Genomic DNA, 4,153 nt, shown 5'->3' on the forward strand with positions numbered 1-4,153 from the left:
GCTGTAAGACATGAGAGAAGTGGAAGGAAATCATGAATGTAAGACAAAGATAGAATTTATTTGTAAAAGAAAAATCTCTGGGGCTGTGTTAACAGTAAGAGTGGAGATGACACTAGATAGTGAACTCTATGTGGGTAGGGAATTTTTTCCTGTTTGACTGGATAGATACTCTATAGCTTATAGCAGTGTCTACCATATAATAAGTACTCAGTTAATAAATGCATGACACGGGCCGGGCACGGTGGCTCAAGCCTGTAATCCCAGCACTTTGGGAGGCCGAGACGGGTGGATCACGAGGTCAGGAGATCGAGACCATCCTGGCTAACACGGTGAAACCCCATCTCTACTAAGAAATACAAAAAACTAGCCGGGCGAGGTGGCGGGCGCCTGTAGTCCCAGCTACTCAGGAGGCTGAGCCAGGAGAATGGCGTGAACCTGGGAGGCGGAGCTTGCAGTGAGCTGAGATCCGGCCACTACACTCCAGCCTGGGCGACAGAGTGAGACTCTGTCTCAAAAAATAAAATTAAATAAATAAATAAATGCATGACACTAAGAAAAGGCACTTGCTAAATTTCTTTAGGTACAAGGAAGTCAGCAACCTCTGACAGACTGTAATCATTTCAAAGTAAATTTGATAGAGACCTTGACAAATTAACCTTTTTTTTTTTTTTTTTTTTTTTTTTAGAGACGGAGTCTTGCTCTGTTGCCAGACTGGAGTGCAGTGGCATGATCTTGGCTCATCACAACCTCCAACTTCCTGATTCAAGCGATTCTCCTGCCTCAGCCTCCGGAGTAGCTGGGACTACAGGCACGTGCCACCGCACCCAGCTAATTTTGGTGTTTTTCTTAGAGATGGGGTTTCATCGTGTTGGCCAGGATGATCTCAATCTCCTGACCTCGTGATCCACCCGCCTCAGCATCCCAAAGTGCTGGGACTCCAGGTGTAAGCCACTGTGCTCGCCCAATTTTTAAATCAAACTAACTAGAAATATGCTCCTCCTTTATTTTGTTTCGTTTTGTTGTTGTTTTCAAGACAGCCTCGCTGGCCAGGCGCAATGGCTCATGCCTGTCATCACAGCACTCTGGGAGGCCGAGGCCGGCGGATATCCTGAGGTCAGGAATTCAAGGCCAGCCTGGCCAACATGGAGAAACCCCGTCTCTACTAAAAATACAAAAAAATTAGCCAGACCTGGTGGCACATGCCTGTAGTACCAGCTACTAGGGAGGCTGAGGCAGGAGAGTTACTTGAACCCGGGAGGCAGTGGTTGCAGTGAGCCAAGATCCCACCACTGCACTCCAGCCTGGGGACAGACCCAACTCCGCCTCAAAAAAATAAAAAAAAAAAAGACGGAGCCTCTCTCTGTTGCCTAGTGGGGAGTGCAGTGGTGGTATCTCGGCTCACTGCAACCTCCACCTCCTGGGTTCAAGCGATTCCCCGAGTAGCTGGGATGACAGGTGTGAGCCACCATGCCCGGCCAATTATGTTTTTGTTTCGTTTTGAGACAGGGTCTCACTATGTTACCCAGGCAGGAGTACAGTGGTATGACCACAGCTCACTGCAGCCTCAACCTCCTGGGCTCCAGCAATCCTCCCACCCCTGCCTCCTAAGTAGCTGGGGCTACAAGTGTGCCCTACGGCACCTGGCTAATTTTCCTTTTTTTTTTTTTTTTTTGTAGAGACAGGGGTCTCACTATGTTGCCTAGGATGGTGTTTTGTTTTTGTAAACAAACACTGTATTGTTACCATGGGTCTCGAACTCCTGGCCTCAAGTGATCCTCTTGTTTCCACTTCTCAAAATTCTGGGATTACAGGCATGAGCCACCACACCCAGCAATCCTCCCTTATTTTGAAATTTAGCTTTTTGGGGGAGTGGGGGATGGAGTTTCGCTCTTGTTGCCCAGGCTGGAGTGCAGTGGCATGATCTCGGCTCACTGCAACCTCAGCCTCCCAGATTCTAGTGATTCTCCTGCCTCAGCCTCCCGAATAGCTGGAATTACAGGCATCCGCCACCACGACCAGCTAATTATTGTCTTTTCAGTAGAGATGGAGTTTCACTATGTTGGCCAAACTGGTCTCAAACTCCTAACCTCAGTTGATCCACCCACCTCAGCTTCCCAAAGTGATGGAATTATAGGCGTGAGCCAACACACTTGGCTGAAATTTAGCTTTTACATATATATTCTTGTCGTTGTTGATGCGCCCGGCCCATCATAATAATTATTGAAGGTAAATATAAAAGCTAGGCCGGGAGGGGTGGTTCACATCTGTAATCCCAGCACTTTGGGAGGTGGAGGCGGGTGGATCACAAGATCAGGAATTTGAGACCAGCCTGGCCAACATGGTGAAACCACATCTCTACTAAAAATACAAAATTAGCCAGGCGTGGTGGCACGTGCCTGTAGTCCCAGCTACTCAGGCAGCTGAGGCAGGAGAATCATTTAAACCGGAAGGCGGAGGTTGCAGTGAGCCGAAATCACACCACTGCACTCCAGCCTGGGCAACAGACCGACACTCCGTCTCAGGTAAAAAAAAAAAAAAAAAGAGTTATTATGATGTTTGGGAGGCCGAGGCAGGCGGATCAGCTGAGGTCAGGAGTTTGCAACCAACCTGGCCAACATGGTGAAACACCCCCCCTACTAAAAATACAGAAATTAGCTGGGCATGGTAGTGGGTGCCTGTAATCCCAGCTACTCTGGAGGCTGAGGCAGGAAAATTGCTCGAACCCGGGAGGCAGAAGTTGTAGTGAGCCCAGATCATGCCACTACACTCCAGCCTGGGAGACAGAGCGAGACTCCGTCTCAAAAAGCAAACAAACAAACAAACAAATTATTACGATGGGCCTGGTGCGGTGGCTCATGCCTGTAATCCCACTACTTTGGGATGCCAAGGCAGGTGGATTGCTTCAGGCCAGGAGTTTGAGACCAGCCTGGCCAAGATGGCAAAACCCCTTCTCTACTAAAAGTACAAAAAACCAGACTGGCCAACATAGCAAAACCCTGTCTCTACTAAAAATACAAAAATTCACTGGGTGTGGTGGCAGGCACCTGTAATCCCAGCTACTCAGGAGGCAAAGGTAGGAGAATCACCTGAACCTGGGAGGCAGAGGTTGCAGTCAGCCGAGATCACGCCACTGCACTCCAGCCTGGGAGGCAGAGCAAGACTCCGTCTCAAAAAGAAAAAAGAAAAAAAAAATATATATATATATATAGCCGGGCATAGTGGCACACACCACCATGGTGGATACTTGGGAGGCTGAGGCACAAGAATCGCTTGAACCTGGGAGGCAGAGACTGCAGTGAGTTGAGATCGTGCCACTGCACTCCAGCCTGGGCAACAGAATGAGAATCTGTCTCAAAAAAAAAATAATTGGCCGGGCGCGGTGGCTCAAGCCTGTAATCCCAGCACTTTGGGAGGCCGAGACGGGAGGATCACGAGGTCAGGAGATCGAGACCATCCTGGCTAACACGGTGAAACCCCGTCTCTACTAAAAAATATGAAAAACTAGCCGGGCGAGGTGGCGGGCGCCTGTAGTCCCAGCTCCTCCGGAGGCTGAGGCAGGAGAATGGCGGGAACCCGGGAGGCGGAGCTTGCAATGAGCTGAGATCCGGCCACTGCACTCCAGCCTGGGCGACAGAGCGAGACTCCGTCTCAAAAAAAAAAAAAAAAAATTATGATGGAAATGACAAAGCTTTCTTTTCACTTCTGCATCTCATAATAATAGCTGTCATCGGCCTGGCGCGGTGGCTAACGCCTGTAATCCCAGCACTTTGGGAGGCTGAGGTCGGTGGATCACAATGTCAGGTGTTCGAGACCAGCATGGCCAGCATGGTGAAACCCCATGACTCTGTCTCAAAAAAAAAAAAGGCTGTGGCTCAAGCCTGTAATCCCAGCACTTTGGGAGGACGAGACAGGTGGATCACGAGGTCAGAGGATCGAGACCATCCAGGCTAACACGGTGAAACCCCATCTCTACTAAAGAAAAATACGAAAAACTAGCCGGGCGAGGTGGTGGGCGCCTGTAGTCCCAGCTACTCGGGAGGCTGAGGCAGGAGAATGGCGTGAACCTGGGAGGCGAGGCTTGCAGTGAGCTGAGATCTGGCCACTGTACTCCAGCCTGGGCAACAGAGCGAGACTCCGTCTCAAAAAAAAAAAA

This window comes from Piliocolobus tephrosceles, chromosome 16 (assembly GCF_002776525.5).
Source record: "Piliocolobus tephrosceles isolate RC106 chromosome 16, ASM277652v3, whole genome shotgun sequence".
NCBI classification, from domain to species: domain Eukaryota; kingdom Metazoa; phylum Chordata; class Mammalia; order Primates; family Cercopithecidae; genus Piliocolobus; species Piliocolobus tephrosceles.